Below are 17,066 nucleotides of genomic sequence, written 5' to 3'. Positions count from 1 at the left end.
CAGGGTGACTGGGCAGCAGCCTGGCCACCACAGGAGGGTGTGGGCAGCATCTGTGCCACTCGCCTTCCCTGGCAGAGACCCCCCCGGCCACCCTCTGGCGCTTGGCATGTGAGGAAGGCTGGAGGGTCAGTGCGGGCGTCAGAGCTGCAGGAATGTTCTGGAGGGCGGGGTGGAGTGGGCAGGGATGAGGCGGAGCCGGGGAGCCTTGGCCGAGGCGCCCGCACTTGCCAAGCTGCTGGGAGTTAGAGTAGATGAGACCTGGAGCATCTGCTGCCTGCACGCGCCCGTCCCCTTCCTGTGTCGCGCTGCAGGGAACCGAGTCACGAAGGCAGTGACTACATCTACAGAGCACATGCGCGTGCCCAGCCACATGCCCACTGACCCTCTGTCCCTCAGCCTTTGGAGGAGGACGTGGGTAGAACAGCACAGGGCTCACATGCCAGAGACGGCTCCTGGGGCTGACCACTGGAGTGCCGGATGGGTAAGGCCACTTGTACACAAAGGGGAGGCCGTGGCGCCACCCTAAGCGTGGCCCTGGCCTGAGTGTGGCCCCCGGTGTCCTGTGCCGGAGACTTGATCTGCAGGGCAGCAGTGGGTTGTTGGCAGGGTCTAGGTCACCAGGGCCCCATACTCATGAAGGACTAAAGCCCTTACATTAGGGGATCCCTCCCCCTCTGCCCTCTGCCCTCTGCCCTCTGCCACGGGAGGACAAAGAGGGTGCATGACCTTCTCTACAGAGGAGCAGCGCTCACTGCCCGGAACCTGCTGGTCCTCGACCTTGGACGTCTCGGCCTCCAGAACCGGGAGAAGAAACCTTCTGTACTTTGTAAACCGCCAGGCGCAGGGATCCCGATGCAGGAGCACAGACGGTCCAGCCCGGGCTGAGTCAGACCCCCCAGGCGAGACAAGTTCACCCCAAAGGCCAGCCTCCTCGCTGGGCAGGCCAGGCAGTGGATCCAGGCCCCAGTCCACTGCAAACCCCTGGTCCGCCCTTGGGAGCCTCCCCTCCTTTCCGGGCTTGCTTCCCAATCTGTGTGACCAGGGGGTTGAGGACAGGGTCCTTGACCTCCGTGACTGGGAAGGCTCAACGTGACGTTGTAAGCTGTGTCCATGTCTAACCAAGGGCCTGGTACACAGTAGGTGCCTATCAGATGCTTTGGTGAGTGGATGAGTGAGTGGAAAACACGGCAGTCGACCTGAAAGCTGACACCGAGGCGCTTGCCTGGAGCTGTGTCCTTGGGAAGGTCGTAGGACGACCATTGTGCCTGGAAGGGCCTCAGCGGTCACCCACTGCGGCCGCTCCCTGTGTCTCGGGATCCCCCAAGCCATCTGCCTCGCCCGGAGCAGTGCTGTCCTCTGCCTTGGACCAGGACGTAGGAAAAGAGCTCTCTGCTTCTGACAGTGTGAGGGCAACTGAGGCCATTGGTCCAAACCCCTCTGTTTTAAGACAGGGAAATGGAGACGCAGAAAGGGTACTGTCCAAGGACACAGGAGAAGGACACAACAAGTCCCCAAGGACTTGCGGGGCTTGAACACACAACTCAGGTGCCCCGTCCAGCTAATCTCTGGGTGGCCAGTTATCACCATCTACTGGGGTCCACTAGGACCGGGAGCCCCATGTACCTGTGGGCAAGGCTGGGGAGCAAAGGCGAGGGTCCCGGTGCAGTGGGGATCGGGCAGTCCCAGCTGTGTGTCACTCAGGTCGGACCGTGGTGACTCATCCAGGTTCAGAGTGATGATTGGAGCCCATCTGTGACGCGCTCCACCCAGGAGCGGGCAGGGCAGCAGACAGTCTAGTGAGAAAGGCAAACACCCCCCTCACCACCACCAGGTGTGTCCAGTCAGTGGCCACCTTCCGTTGGGCCTCCCTGTGGCCGGGTCCTGGGCTAGGAGCTACCCGGGCATCAGGAAGGTGCCATTACCTTTGCTGTTTTGCAGACAAGGAAAACGGGGCTTGGAGACAGAGTAGCCAAACCCCAGCATTAGTAAACGGCAAGGCTGAGCTCCAGGGTGGCAGTCCACGATTCCCGCGTCTGCCCAGGAGGGCTAAGGGCTGGGACGACCCTCCTGGAATGAACTGAGCAACAAGTAAGAAGCAGCTGTCCCCAGACGGGACCACCTGCAGTGCCGAGCTGCGTGCCCCTCAGAAGGGAAACAGGTGCACCCCGATGGGCGGCTCTTGGCTCGGGGCAGAGGCCAGTGATGCAGAGGACCGAGAAGTTGGGAATCCTGAGTCTGGAGGGCAGATGGCCAGGCACCTGGTACTGGAGATGAGGGAGCTGCCCAGTGGGGCTCAGGGACCTGCAGCAGGGTCCTCGAGTCCTGCTGAAGACCGGTCTGCACCCGTGTGGCATTGAGCTGCACAGGAGACCAGAAGGGCCACTGGGCAGCAGACCGCACCATGCTCAGGGCTCTCCAGGTCTGGCAGGAGGAGGCAGCTGGGGCAGGCGGCATCAGGCCGAGCCCAGCAGGGCAGTTCTCCAGGGCCAGACTCTAAGTCCACCCTGAAGGTGCTTGGAGCAGGGAGGGATGGGCCCCAAGTGACCAAATGAGAATCCCAACAGAGCCCAACACTCCGAGGGGACGAAACGCACCCACGATTGCAGCATCCATCAAAGATCACCAGGCGACAGAGAGGGAGGAAACGGGGTCCCTGACCAGAGAAAGACCAGCCCCCAGGGGCAGACGCAGGACGTCTCGGGGGGGCCCCATGGGCAGAAGGCCTCGAAAGCACCTCGTCAAGGGGCCCCCCAGGCTCCTGCTCACAATGCTGAGGTCGTGAAACCATGTGGGGACCAGAAATGAAGGACAGGGACACACTGTGGGGTCGTCGCAGGAGGAAGACCAGGAGACCTGGGCACCATGTGAAGAGACCACCCGGAGTGAAGCAGGACAAGAAAAAGACTGGGGGGGGGGAGACGTCTGTGACCCAGAGATGAGATAAGGCCACCAAGCACCACTGGGGGAGGGGCCTCTGGGGAGGAGGGAAATATTCAAAGGAATCACAGCTGAAAGTGGACGTCTGACCAGGGTGTGAACCCAAGACCTGAAGCCTCAGCCAGCCTTAACGAGGCTCACAGAGAACCCATCACGCGAGGCCGAACGGAAGAAAGCCGGTGCCACAAAGTCACAGCAGCCAGGGATGTTCAGAGGGACAAAGTGAGAGACTCCGAGCCCTCGTCAAAGCTCAGGCCAGCCAGGAGGGCACGCAGGGACCGCTGTAAAACACCGAAAGGGACAGCCGACATCCTGCTGTCCAGAGCAGGCAAAGGAGGTTTCGGGAGAAGGGCACAGAATCAGGAAAATGTGGCCAAGAAATGGTCCAGAAGACTCCGCAGGCATAAGGAGGAGGCTGAATGGAGATCGGGGCTGCGCTGCCCACTGCTGGAGCCAGGGGATGGACAGCCGGGTCCTCGCTGCCTCCTCAATGCAGCCTCTGCCCATAGCAAATGCATCATGGCACCGAGTTGGGTTTGCATCACACGGAAACGCAGGGAAAGGGGTACGGGGGACGAAGCCTTACAGGGCTGTGGGGGGCCAGCACTGACTGCCCTGATCCACCTTAGGAGTTCTGGACCTGAGGATGGTCTGGAAGCCGCATACCTTTAGCAGAAGCCACACTTCTGATTCTGAGTTTTGACCTTCCCCAGACAGTGCTGTGCCCGCTGACCGTGCTGGACAGCGGTGGTGGCTGCAGGTCCCAGGCAGCCCTGCGCAGGGACTCCCCCATGTCCTGCAGGCAGGACTAGTGGAGGAGGGTGTGTTTTCAACTTAGAGAGCTTCAGCGCAGGGTAGGACACGGACAGCCCTGTCATGGGCCCAGGGACGTCTGTGTGATGTTACTTAGAAGACGGCTGCGTGGGCTGCGATGAAATTGTCCACTAGAAGTTTCAAAAGAAATGTGGACTGCTCCCACTTCACAGCCCCTGACCTGCCCCGTGGACCTTCTCCCAGGGCACACAGGTCCCATGCCGCAGCTGTGCCAACTCTGACTTCCTCTGGGGTGACAGGGACCCTGGAGTGCCCTGAGGGCCCTCTGATGCTGAGCAGGTCAGGTGCAGCGCCCCCTGCTGGAGAGCGGGAGGACCTGGGGGAGCCTGGGGCCAGGCAGATGACCTGCTTCTCCATGGTGGGTCTGGGAAAGTCCAGGGGTGTCTGCCACGTGGTGGGGTCAGGTCACAGGTTGCCATGGAGGACGCTGGGCCCAGTGCCCAGGGGTGGGGAGCAGGCGAGGGGGCCCAAGGGCCCATCCAGACTGTGCCTCGCGCACACCAGCACCTGCTGAGCTCACCTTGGCCTGGCCTGTGGCACTCAAGGCTGCGAGCCCGGGTGGATGGAGAGAAACACCAGTGTGGTGGCCACTCGTCCCCTCAGGTCCTCTGCGGTGTGTGATGGGAGGCCAGTGTTGCCCAGGGGGCTGCAGATTAGCTCCGGGAAACCAGCCCGTGGGAGCAGGAAGACCCGGGAGCCTGGTGGCCAGGAGCCTGGTGGCCGGGAGCCCGGTGGCCGGGCAGGGACCTGGCCGGTTTTCGGCTGCCTCTGTCTTTGCCTGCAGGTCTGCGGCTCCTGCTGAAGGTCACCGGCTGGGCGTCCGTCTGCGGGCCAGGCCTGTCTACATGGCTCCGTGGTCTTTCCTCAGGCAGGGACGTGCCACAGCCTCCAGGAGTCTAGGAGGAGGAGGAGACGGACCAGCACCTGGTGGAGACGGATCGTGTGGAGCCGGGCAGCCTGCACTGCTCAAGGGTGACGGTTCAGCCGCTGCCGCTGGGCACCAAGGCAGCTGTGGGCACCGAGCCTTCCTCGCTGGCTGTGTGCAGAGGCGGCCTGGCCACCTCGACCTGGCCCACGCTCCCCTCCTCCCTGGCTCCCCTCCTCCCTGGCTGGGGGTGGCCGGGGCAACTGGCACTGAGGGTAGGGGACCGTGGGAAGAGCAGGCCGAGGGGAAGGTGACAGGAGGCCTGTTGAGGACCCAGCTCTGGCTCCAGGTGACCAGCCACTGCTCAGCTGTGTCCTCGACGCCTGGAGGTGGTGGGACCCGCCAACCCTCCCCTTCCACGTCCTCCCACCTTGGAGAAGCCACTTCTGCCTGTCCTAGGCGCTAAGCTTGGCCACGGGAACGTGAGAGCCCACCAGTGCCAGGCGCAGCCTCAAGAGGCCCCGTGGACATCGTCCTTGGGGAGTGGCACCAGGAGCCAGTGCACCGGCCGCCCTGGTCACCTGATCGTGGGCAAGGTTGTCAGAGGCCTGGCTGGAAGGTAGCAGAGTCAGGAGGAAGGACACCGGCTGGGTGTCTGCCTGCCGGCACAGCCACAGGGACTTCCCCCTTCCAGGGCTAGCCTTGGGCCTCTTCCGCAGGGCCTCTGGGGGCTCAGCCCAGCAGGTCAGTGTAGCCGGTCGAGCCTTGACAGGGTTAAGAGGGTCGCTCATTTCCCATGCCCACCCTAATGGACCCCTGCCAGGAGACAGGAAGGACCTGCTCATTTCTGCAGGATTTATTTGTCCCTGCCCCAAGTCCCAGGGACAAGATAGGCTTGATCCCTGCTCCCATGGAAGATGGACCAAGCTGCCCCTCCCTGCAGAGAAGATGGACCAAGCTGCCCACCCTACCCAGCTGGCTCTGCCTCAGGGCCTTTGCACACACTGCTCCCTCCGCCTGGGACCCGTTAGCTGGGCTGGGTCCACTCCACAGAGGCCCCCGAGCACCCTGTCACGCTGGTCTTTCCTCCGGGGGTGGAATCGCAGCGTGGAGTTGAGTGTATGATTAGTGGGTGGCCCCAGGAGATGGAAGGCAGAGGAAGGAAGAGAGGGAGGGGCCCGGGTCGATGAGGTGACCAAGGGCTGGACCCCAGCTGGGGCCAGGACAATCTGTGTGGCCCTTGGGGCTTCAGAGGCCTCTCGTGTTCTGGTTTGAATCTGCTCCCAGAAGCACTGCTCCTGCCCCAACCTCCAGGACAGCGAGTGGCCGCAGGGACCTTGCAGACCAGCCTCCCCTTCCACCCCGCGGCCACTGGTCGGGGGCGGGATGGCCACACACAGGCCGACCTCCGAGGCCTGCGCAGGAGCTGCTGCTCCGAGCCTCCGTTGCTGGGTTCTGGGCCCCTGGCTGGAGGAGCCGCTGGGGACAGCGTGGGCTGCCACACTCCTGCTCACCAACGTCCCCACTGCCACCTCCCCAAGGGGACCCGAGGGCACCCGAGGCCCCGCCTCCCTCTCAGCTCTGCGTGGCTCCTGGGGCCCTGGCTCAGGGTGCGCTGGTCCCCGACAGCCACTGTGCAGATGAGCAGAGGCGGGCTGCACCCTGAGTCCTGCCCTCGCCACAGGTGCCCTGCAGAGCTGGCACGGCTCGCGGGTTCTCAGGTTCCCGTGCCCACCGCTGGCCCAGCGCCGCCCCAGGGGGATGCACGGGTTCTCAGCAGCTGGTTTTCTGGAGGGAGGCAGTGTCCTGGGTGGCGTCCCTCTATCCTGTCCATCTTCCCACCAACCCCAGCGAGACCTGGCCAGGCAGGGTGTCCTCAGAGAGGCTTCCCGCGTGTCCATGGGCTCTAGGAGGGTGGTCCACCAAGCTCAGGCCAAGCCTGCACCCGTCACGCACCCCATCACGAGCCCATCCCCGCTCCACGGGCACTTGATCCCTGCCCACCCGCCTGGGTGGACGGTACAAGAGGGTTAACAGCTGTGACCAGCGGAACCTCTCTAACATGCTAATCAGCTGTTGCTGGGGCTGCTGCCGGGCTGTTAGGAGTGTCACCATGAGCCTGGCTGGTGCTGAAGGGACCAGGCTTCTGGGAACACACCGTGGGCTGAGGGGAGGCCCTCGCTGGGGGGCGCGGGGATATGGGTCCTCCCTCACCTCCCGCAGTCAGAGCAGCCCAGGGGAGAGTGACCGGGGACTTACACTGGACGGGGTGCCACCCACGAGGAGAAGATTCGTCGAAGCCCCTGTCAGTCCCACTAGAGGACCACACGTGGTGGGGCTGGGGGGACCTGGGGAAGTCCTCCCAGGAGCCCCGGCCATGGCCTCTCCTTCCTAACCCCTGACCGACCAGGACCAGGGGCTCTGGAGAGGGGCGGCAATGTCGCATCCCTGCAGTGTCCTGGGGGGTGGCTGACCACTCCACATCAGCAGAGGGACAAGGGGCATCAGGCCCACAGGTAGGTGGGATCCTCCCGGCCAGTCCCGCTGCAGCGGGTTGCATCTGTCATGATGTGTCCATGAACCTCTGCCCAGCCACCTGCACACTGGTGGGCTGTTTGCCTGGCTGGACGGGGAGGCTCTGTGGCTGCCCAGGGGGACGCAGTGGAGGAAGAACAGACTCCTAAACTACAGAGGCGAGGGGGACCTGGCACTGCCCGGGGACACCAGGAGCCCGGCACCCATCCATCGCTCCTCCTGCGAGAGGGTGCAGGGCTGCCCCAGAGGATGGGTGTCTCCCAGAGATGGCGGAGCCCCTCCCGGCCACCGCAGACACAGAACACAAGCTGTGGGCGAGGACCGGGTTACTCAGTGTCCCCGTCTGGTCATTTCAGGGAGTCTAATTTCACCTCCTGGTCAATTCGGACTGGAAGAAGGTGGGGGGCTATGCTCAGCACATAACCACCGTCACCCACACAGCCGTCAGTCCACGTGAGTTTGGGGGCGAAGGACTCTCGTGACTGAGGGTCTCTCTCATCATTGTGGACACCCAAGAACAAAGGCAGACGCATGTCCCCGGGCGTGGAAAAGGCCAGGAGGAGGAGGGCTCCTGGGCCTGGGATCCTAAGGCCGCAGCCTGGATGGGTGCCGGGCTCCTGGTGTCCGGGCAGGTTTACGCCACGTGCTCACCTCTCCAGGCAGGGAGGGAGGGCAAGGAGAGGCTGGGGTAGATGGGCCCTGAGGTCGGAGCCAGGGAGGACTTCTAAGTAGCTTGTGAGTGGTGGCCGAGGTCTGCCTCAAGAATCGCAGGGGAAGGGGTGGGGAGTGATCCAAGTGCGCGATTATCCAGGGTCGTGTGTCCACTCCCACCACGAGACAACAAGGACTGGGGTGTGCCCAGGGGCGTGAGCTGGCATGACACACCCCACTTGATTCAGAATGAACCTCAGAGCTCAACATTAACCATGGCAAGAGTGATGGGCTTATACTTCTTAGCTTAGAAGGAGGAGACGTGAGGCCAAGGGGTGGTTCCCAGCAACCATGTTGTGACCCTGAGGGCTGCCAGCCAAGGATGGAGGCGGAGCCAAGACAAGCATGAAGAAGCAGGTACAGTGACCAACTGCACGGTGCCTGGGACCCGCCATCGCAGTGCCGTGAGAAGAGCTGGTGTCGCTGGGGTGTGGGTTTCTCAGAGACCAAGACTCCTAGCTGTTTTGGATCCTCTCTGTTGAGTTCAGTGGATCCCCAGCTCCAAAGCACTTTGCTCCCACAATTCACGCACAAAACGGTCCTGTGACCTGGGAGCACTTCACTCCCGCTTCACGGCGGGTGACGGGAGCTACGCTGCAGCCCCACCATGCAGCTGGACCACGGCCCATATCTGCCTGCGGGAGGCTCAGTCTCCACCCTGAGCCACGTGCTCCCCTGCCTGGTGCAGGAGCCAGCCCAGGAGGCTCTCCAGGGCTCCGGGCAGCGCGGTGAGGGGAGGACGCACGGCTTGTACTGCTGGCCAGGAGTGACCTGTCACCTGGCTGCCAAGTGACCGTGACCATGGTGAATGTGTGGCGGGTGTGTGCTCCTGGACGAGGAGTGTGGGCCGGCTCCACGCAGGGAGGCAGTGGGTCCCTGACTTCTTCGCCCCTCGGGAGTGGTGGGGCCCTCCCCTGGGATGAGCCCGTCCCCACGGGGTCACAGAGTGGGCAGGAGCTGGCCTGAGCCTCGCGCTCCGCCTGCTGCGCTGTGGGGGGTGCCGGGGAGAAGCCACAGCCTTTGGGTCGATCTGGGAGAAATCAGGCTCAGGTGCCAGTCTGAGCCAACTGTCCCTCTGCACCTCTGGTCCAGCCTGGACACCACGCAGTGCCATCGGAGCTGGAGGCCTGTCTTCCCAGGCCCACCCCCATTGTGCTGAGAGGGTCCTGGCTGAGGTGGAAGGGGGCCGTCTGGGCGTCAGTGCCCGGAGAGTGGGAGCCGGAGGTGAGGCCAGCAGGGGTCAGGCAGCGTCTGTGTCTGCGAGGGAGGGGTGAGAGGCCTTCCCAAGGGCACCGGCAGGGAGACCCTGGCCTATGGTGACCCTTCCGCAGAGGAACGCCTTCTGTCTACAACACACACCCGACTCAGCCCCTTACAAAGAACAAGGTCTGTCTTGGCTCCCAGTTGGGAAGGTCAAGTCCCCGATCAACTGACCTGTGGCTTGGGGGCCTGGGGGGCACGTCTGTGTGGCAGCAGAGCCACCCTGCGGGCACCATGGCCAGGAAGCAAAAGAGGAAGAAGAGGAGGCTGGGGTCCCACAGCCCCCTTTGAGGGCACCCCCAAACCTAAAGATCCCCCAGCAGCCCCAGCCCCTCAGGGTCCACCATCTCCCAGGGCCACCTTGCTGGGGCCACACCGTCACACTGGGCCTTCAGGGACACAGCCTCCCGATCACAGCAGTCCCTCCGTCTCTCGTTCGTGGTGTGTGGAGGTGACTTACTGGGTCTCAGAGAGCCCAGGAGGGAGGGTCTGGCCTGGTTTTAAAGATGAACGGGTTAGGAGCCCCTAGGGTCAGTAGGAAAGCCCATGCTCGTGAGGTGGCCAGAACCGGAAGGCCTCCGTGGTGGCAGAAGCCACCTACAGGGATGCCAGCTTGGTGACATGTGTTATATGTGGAACACACCTTCTGTTCTTAAGTTCAGACTGAGCCCACCACGCAGGTGGCAATGTCCAGGCCACCCTGGAGGCACGGCGGTCTCCCTGGGGACACCAGCAGGCTGCACAGTTGAAGTGCTCTGGACTGTCCGTCGGGGGGGAGCTGGTCTGGGGCCTTGGTGTGGTCCAAATGCCCTTGGGTGAAACGGGCTGCCGAGGGGCTCAGGGGTGGGGCCTGCCTGGCACACGTGAGGCCCTGGGTTCCGTCCCCAGCACTGCAAAAATGTAAAACAACAACAAAACAAGTAGTCCTGGGTGCCCAAGAGGACGTCGCGGATGTGCTTTGTCCAGCACGGCATGTGGCGTCAGTGTGACAGACCTGGAAGACTCCGTGGTGGCCTAGGAGAGCTGTTGGAGGTCACCATGTCCGGCGTACGATGCAGAGAGGCCCGGGACCGCGGTTGCCACCGTTGGAAACTGAGCTTGGCTTTTGGCCGGGGAAGCCCTGGCTCCACGTGGTCCTGGCCCCGTGGTCCAGCCTGGCCTGGGCTCAGCGCTATGCTCCCATGCTGGATCCGTGCCTGGGAGAGGCTTGGTTATGAGTTTCAGGGGACACTGACTTGGTCCAGAGTGTGTCCCTCCCTGCTTGTAACATGGGGCAAGTCACAGTCTGTAGAACCAGAGCCACCCCGCCCCTGCCCGGCTCTCTGCTGGGGATATTGGTGGTGCCCAGAGGAGCACCTATACATGCCCCATGGCGTGGCTGCGAGGAGGGGCCGCAGGGCTCCCCTCGCCCACCAGCAGGCAAACCACACAAGCCCTCTGGACTCACCAGGCAGGCAAGGTGGTGCACCAGGACTGTCCCCTGTGCTGGGCCCCAAGGGCTGTGACAGGCGATTTCATTGTACAGCAAGAGCCCATTTCTGACTCTTTTTCCTGTAAGATTGCCTCTGTGGATGGAATGTCCCCGATCCCTGAAGCCACGGATGACTTTTAATATCACGGAGTCTCCGCTTTCTGCTAATTTAATTTCTGGGCTATTAAAGGCAGCCTGAAGAGCCACCATCTGCCCAGGGACGAGAGACTCGGGAGGGTCCGAGCAGGGCTGGAACCCACTCTATCAGGGGTCCTGTCTGGGAGCAGTCGGGGACCCCTCGGGATGCCCGTCAGGAGGACCGCCCCCCCCCCCGCAGCCCCTCTCTGCCGTCCTTCATTCCAATCCATCAGCTCCTGACAGCTGGTCCAGAGGAGGCCCGGTGCTCCACAGCCCAGTGTGTCCACAGCTGCCCGGAGAGCAGCCATCAGAGATGAGGTATTTCAGGGGTTTTACTATTTTTATCAAAATTTCAAGAGTCCTAACCCACCTGGTTGGTACCTGGGATGTTCCTGGCGAGGCCCCTCTGCCTGGAGGGGAGGGGATGCGGCCCAGGGGCTGGTCCCACACCTGGACCCTCCCCAGGGCACGGTCCCCTTCCCACCCTGCCGGGCACAGCCTCAGCCCAGGCAGCCCCTGCTCCAGGCACCTTTGGCTTCAGAGTCCCCTGCAGCTCGGCGGTCACTCTTTACAGGGTGCCAAGCCAGAGCCTGGCCCTGAGCTAGCCAGACCGAGGCCCTGACCTCGAGGACCTGCCCAGGGGTGAGCAAGCTGGGCTGCAAGAGCCCGAAGCCCCCAGTTCAGTGTGGAGACCCGATCCCCTATGCAACTGGAGGCCCGGGGGTGGCTGGGCCTGGGGCCAGGCGGTGCCCTGGGGGGACTGGCGCCTTACAGAGGGCCCCAGAGAGCTCCCTTCTCCTCCGCCGTCAGCACCCTCTGTGAGCCACAAAGCCCCACCCCCGACTCCCACCCCGTCCTAGACCCCAGCCTCCAGAACCACCACCAGATGATGTGTGGCATAGGAGGCGCCCGCCCGGGGCCAACTCACAGCGGCCAGAGCACACCCAGACCAGGGAGGGGAGGGCCCCAGACACCCAGGCCTCAGGGGCTTGTTCAAGTGCTGATGGACGGTGCTGCTCAGGAGGGTGACAGGCTGTGACCTGCCTGCTCCGCCACGCCCACCTGCCCACAGGTACTACCCGTCCCAGAGCTGCGTTCCAGTCGCTGACCATCACGCGTACAGCCCACAGCAGGATGCAGCTCTCATGTTGAGTCCTCTACCTCTGAACATTGCTACCCTGGAGGGCCTGTTGGCGACACATGAGCTTTGGGGGACCCTTCATACCCAAACCCTAAGAGGGGCCCCCCGGGGAGGTCTGCAGAGATGGGGAAACCACTGCAGCCTCTTCCCATGGGGAGTGGAGGTGCTCTGCATGTGCGCGTGGGTGTGTCGTGGTCCTGTGCTGTGTGTCCATTTCACTGTGTGCACGTGCTTGCACGTGAGCCTGGGGACAGTATAGGTGCATCCATCCATGTGTGTGAACGCACGTGTGTGTGTGTGTGTGTGTGTGTGTGTGTATTCACGACAGTGCGTGCGTTGCGGCCGTGTTACTCCCTGTGACTCGGGAGGTGTTGCCTAGGGCACTAGGTAGCAACTTTGCCAGAGTGACTTGGAGGTGTGTGTCTGTGACACCAAGAGACGTGCAGCAGGAGGGAGGACCCTGGAGGAGGGGTGGGGGAACAGAAGTGGCCAGAGCTGCCGGGACAAGGCCGCGTGTCCTGGAGCAAGGACCACAGGACAGCAGCAGCCTCACCTATCTCGTGCTGTCCTGCAGAGAAGAAGGGAGAACGCAGGTGGCACAGCTTGGGGCTGAGGTGGACACAGGTTCAAATCCCAGCCCAGCCCTTGCAGGGCTTGGCCTTGTGGGCCACCTGTGGGTGAGCGACAGGCCTGCTGCCCAGGACGGAGGGTGGAAGCTGGGGATTAGATCACCCGACAGCAGAGAAGCTCTCCGTGCTCCCCACAGAGCCCGGCCAGGGGGAGCACCTCACGGGGACGTGCAGATGGCACCAAGCCCTGCTCAGACTCCTGCCACTCGGCGTGGAGGGGATTCCTGCCCAGGTGGTGGGCCAGGTAGCCTCACGGCTCTCCCAGCCCAGAGCCCTCCTGATCTGGAAGCCCCAGCCCAAGCAGGGTCGGGGGCACTTCCCTGTGGTCCTCCTCCACCCGACCAGAGCCACTCCAGACCTGCTCCATTGCAGGTAGGTGACCGTGGAGCTCTGGCTCTCCCAGCACCCCTGGTTTCCTACAATTCACCCCAAAAACTTAGGTTAATTGCAAGCATCTGTTCCGCTCAGGAACCTGCAGTGTGTGTGGGGGGACCAGCCCAGTGGCCCTCGGCAGGTAGGAAGTCCCTGGAACACAGAGGCCCTGGGGCTGGCCACTCTCCTCCTGCACCTGTCCCTGGAGCGGCTGGCTCCGAGGGTGGGCATGGGGAGGTAGGAGGTCAGTCCTTATGCCCTGGGACCAACCCCTCTGTCGCGTCTACCCGCCAGCAGGAATGACGACAACAACAGGATTCTTCTTTAACACGCTTTATTGGGAGCATCCATTAGGTATAGATGAGAGGAAAGACCCCGAGCCCGAGAAAACCATCCCTTATATACTTCAACTGCAGCCCTGCTCGTACACCATTGGACAAAGAGCGCATAGCAACACAGCAGCAGCCAATAGAATGATAGACCCAGCACTTGCACACAAGGCAAGAGACACCCAGTTCCAGCTTGTGCAAAACAACAAGCACTTCTTGAAAACAGTTTGTTCCAGGAGCTGGACAATTGATACATTCCATTCTAGGGAGTGGCTGAAAACAAGGAACTGGGTCTCAGCCCAAGAATTAGGCTCACGCCCACACAAGGCAGCACAGCAAAATAGCTCACCACAGTTCCCCCTTTTTAGTTTTGTTCGAGCCATTTGAAATTCTCCCGATCCAGGAAGTGTCCTCATGATGACCCCTCCGATCAAGGGTGGCATTCAAAGGCCAAACAAGGAAGTCACCTTTCTGAGTGCAATGGGCAACATTTACCCTTCAGAGTGCAAAGGCTGTCTTCCTAAGACATGGAAGCCTTCCAAGGTGCAATGACAACAAGGTCACTTGGTGTGCAAAGGCCATCCACATCAAAACAGGGGTTTTAGGATTTTGCCAAGCTGGCTAGCCAAATTTGTGGGGAGGCCCCAGGTTCCAGTGCAGCAAGCGCCTGAACTACCTTGACTCTATAACTCTGCTGCGTGCGTCGCATACGACAAATCATCCAAAGGCATAAGACAAGGCCACAAAGAAGCATAGCACTAAATAACCCAACCCCTACCCACTCTTTAAAGTAGGAAAATATAGAAGAAGCCCAGGAGGCGAAGTCTGCAACAGAAAGAGGTTCCACGCGTGTTCCATTTAAGTTGGCAATCTGAGACAGCAGTTCTTGAGTGAGTCGCTCTCCTTCCTGGGTCCAGTTTCCCTGTAAAAATCTAGACAATCTATTACTCTGTTCCACGGAAGCAGTCATATTGTAATATAAAGGAGTAACACACACATACTTATAATGAGATACACATCCTAACTGAGTAATTTTGTAAACTTCCTCTACTTGTTCTTGTATTATATCTACTCTTTGATTAAGCAAGTAGATACCAGCAGTAAGATGTCTATTGATTTCTTCCACCGTAGTTAAGGCTTTAGCTGTTTGATCTACTACACTATTAATGACTTGAGCTGTTTGTACCTGAGAGGCCATAGCTATGGCTGCAGTGGTAGCTGCTGCGGCAGACACCACAATAGCTGTAACCATAGCAGCTGTAATGCCGAAATCTCTCCTTTCCCTGACCAACTGTACCAGGGGAAAAGAACTAGGATCGGCCTCAACTGGCATGGGCACAAAGGTCGGAACCTTTACCACCAAAGCCAATGACAAGGAAGTATTCCAACACTGGGTTAAATAACACTCTTTTACAGTACAATTAACTATAGTAGAATTGTCAGTATGATTAACACATTGTTCATACACTAACTGCTTCACTAGGGGCATCGCCTGCTCCGTATCCCCCAAAATTTTTGAAGCTGCTTGAAGCATTCGGGCGACAAAATCTGAAAATGGCTCAGCTGGGCCCTGTACGACTTTTGTAAGATCCCTGTTGTTTCACCTCTATTGGGGAGAGCCTTCCAGGCACGTAAGGCCAAAATATTAATTTGTTGATATACTACTAATGGATAAACATTTTGATTTTGGGCCCACTGACCTGTCCCGGTCAGCATCTCCACATCCCAGGCTTGTTGACCATCAGCCGCATTCGCATGAGCCTGTTGTATAGCGGCATCCAAGTATAATGCCTTAAAATCAAGATATTGTCCCATGGAGAGACAAGCCTTTGCTAAATGATACCAATCCATTGGTGCCATAGCATTAAGATATAAGCGTTCAAGCAATGCAATTGTAAAAGATGCTGTGACACCATTAGTCCTGACAGATTCAGCTATGTCTTTAACTAATTTATAAGGAATGGGCTCAAAATATCTCTGTCCCTGTGCATCCTCAAAGACAGGATATGCACCAACAGGATATGCCCCCTCCTCCTCCAGCTTCCTCCAAGTACTGCGTTTTATAAAGCCACAAGCTCCGCCTGGAGCAGTGGGTGGAGACCCTTTACGTGGCAACAGTTGTTTAGCTACAGAATACGCCGGAGGCTTGGGAGGAAGAAGGGCGGCGGCCATTGCCGCGTCATAGCGGCCATGCTCATATTCAGCCACCATTTTCTCTAAGCTTTGTTCTTCTGGGGTAAAGCCTTCTGACTCACCTTCCGACTCAGACTCATCTGAATCAACTATCTTCACTTTACGGCAGATAAATCTGGATAGAGTTTCGGGCGTGCTCCTAACGCTGGAGTCACGTCCTTTTGTTCCTTGAGTGCACTTTCACTTAACTTTGCATTAGATCCCCTTTTTTGTTTTGTTTCATGTCTTTCTTGCTTAGATTCCTCTGACTCTGACCCAGTATCCTGATGCTCCACCAAAATCTCCTGTCCCCTTTTAGTGGTTTCAGGAAAACAGACTGATATTGACCCATGATAGAGCACTATACTAAGCCAGAGCCACCGGATCAGGGGATTACTTACCGGCGCCACCGCTCCGCGTGTAAAGTTCTGAATCCTCCCGCAAAATATCGGGGGTCCCCTCGTAGCCGACAGATGACAATTCCCGGGATTTCGGCACCACTTGTCGCGTCTACCCGCCAGCAGGAATGACGACAACAACAGGATTCTTCTTTAACACGCTTTATTGGGAGCATCCATTAGGTATAGATGAGAGGAAAGACCCCGAGCCCGAGAAAACCAGCCCTTATATACTTCAACTGCAGCCCTGCTCGTACACCATTGGACAAAGAGTGCATAGCAACACAGCAGCAGCCAATAGAATGATAGACCCAGCACTTGCACACAAGGCAAGAGACACCCAGTTCCAGCTTGTGCAAAACAACAAGCACTTCTTGAAAACAGTTTGTTCCAGGAGCTGGACAACTGATACATTCCATTCTAGGGAGTGGCTGAAAACAAGGAACTGGGTCTCAGCCCAAGAATTAGGCTCACGCCCACACAAGGCAGCACAGCAAAATAGCTCACCACACCCCTCCTCGTCTCCTATTGGCTAGTCAAGCCATGGCCAGGCGCCATCTTGACTTGTTTACAGACTCTAACAGGGCCCTGATGTGGGGGACCTTGCAGACGCCCCTTGAGGGGAGAAAGCTAAAGAACTTGAGGCCATGCTTCGTGATGGCCAGCCAGTGAGGGCCCCCAGCCACAGGACATGAGCACAGCAGTCTCTGCCAACACCACCTGGCTGTGGGATCCTGACCCTTCGCGGTCACGAGCCCTCGGTTCCTGGGCCCCTCAGGCAGTGTCCACCCCATGCAGGAGGTTCATTGTCCTGATTTCCTGTTTGTTCTGAAATGCTGTCCACACCCCAACCACGGCCCGTGTCTGTCTCTCAGACAAGTGGGGATGGCCCCTATGCCTCAGAGTCCCCAGGTTATCCAAAGTCACCAACCCCAGGGAGCCCTGACCCCCAGCCAGGGCACCCTGCTTGCCGTCCCACGCTGCCCCTGCAGTTCTCTGTGGGGAGCGGGCACCCCTCCATCTGTGGTCCCACCTCTCAGGGCCACAGGCTGAGCCAGTCTGCAAACAGGACTCTGGGTTTCTGGACCTGCCACCGTGAAGGGGCACAGCCCTCATGGGAGCCGTCTGTGGATAGCAGACAGGTCCCCCCAGTGTCTTCCGGGCTCCTTCCCTGAAAGAGGCCACCCTCACCTGTCGGGAGCTGGGTCCAGGCGGGCTGGAGGCAGTGGGCAGCTCTGCTTGGTCTGCACGGAGGCCCCAGGAGTCTCTCCTGC

General features: G+C 60.1%; 1 long non-coding RNA gene across 1 annotated transcript; it reads right to left on the bottom strand.

Annotated features, from left to right (window-relative positions):
- Positions 1-13,304: 13,304 nt before the first annotated feature.
- Positions 13,305-16,288, bottom strand: LOC308631256. The gene is made up of 2 exons (XR_014018149.1): positions 15,796-16,288; positions 13,305-14,154 (listed from the first exon to the last, which is right to left on the bottom strand). It is a non-coding gene; the product is annotated as an uncharacterized lncRNA (long non-coding RNA).
- Between the last annotated feature and the right edge of the window lie 778 nt (positions 16,289-17,066).

The sequence above is a fragment of the Spermophilus citellus genome, assembly GCF_964194105.1.
Source record: "Spermophilus citellus genome assembly, chromosome: 2".
Lineage (NCBI taxonomy): Eukaryota > Metazoa > Chordata > Mammalia > Rodentia > Sciuridae > Spermophilus > Spermophilus citellus.
The sequence above is the reverse complement of the archived record's forward strand: the minus strand, read 5'-3'. Positions and strand labels throughout refer to the sequence as shown.